This window comes from Limulus polyphemus, unplaced genomic scaffold (genome assembly GCF_000517525.1).
Source record: "Limulus polyphemus unplaced genomic scaffold, Limulus_polyphemus-2.1.2 Scaffold10348, whole genome shotgun sequence".
Taxonomy (NCBI): domain Eukaryota; kingdom Metazoa; phylum Arthropoda; class Merostomata; order Xiphosura; family Limulidae; genus Limulus; species Limulus polyphemus.
Window position 1 is genome coordinate 1 of NW_013675958.1, and position 668 is coordinate 668.

Consider the following 668-nt stretch of genomic DNA (forward strand, 5'->3'; position numbering starts at 1 on the left):
AATATTCTTCCTACACTGGCTCCTCAGATGTCTTTGCTTCCCACAGTTCCAACAACTTTTCTGGATACCAGCCTTTCCTGCTGTGGCATCTCCCCTGTGTTGAAGTTGCCAACATTGAGCTCTCTTGTGCCCAGGTTTGTTACAGTGCCAGCAAACTCCCTCAAACCTCTCTGAAAGCTGACTTTTCTGGCCTTGAATCCAGATGACTGTACCAAACTTGGTACCTCTGTGCTGGACTTAACGTAGAATTCAAATTCGAGAGCTCTGGCCATTGCATCCTGCATGGTAGAAGGGTGTGCTTGCTTCACTTGTATCTTAAGTTGTGGACTGTCCAAGGCATCTACGAACTGATCCCTCAGCAACAACTTGAGGAGATCGGGTGGTGCAGTTGGGTAGGCCTTGTGTGCCATGCTTTCTAAGTCCTGAGCCAGCTCTTGCAGGCTCTCCCCTTTAGCACGGACTCTCGTCCTAAACCTAGCCCCGTAGACTTCCGACTGATTTTGGGTTCCGTACCTGAGTTCTAGAGCCGACACCAGTGTTCTATAGTTGTGTCTGTCGGATGCTGTCTACTGTCCAAGTATTTCCAGTGGTTGTCCCTTCAAGCTCATTGCCATATATACTGCTTTCTTCTCCTCGGTCCTCCGTTCATCTCTGCCAGTAGCTCAAAC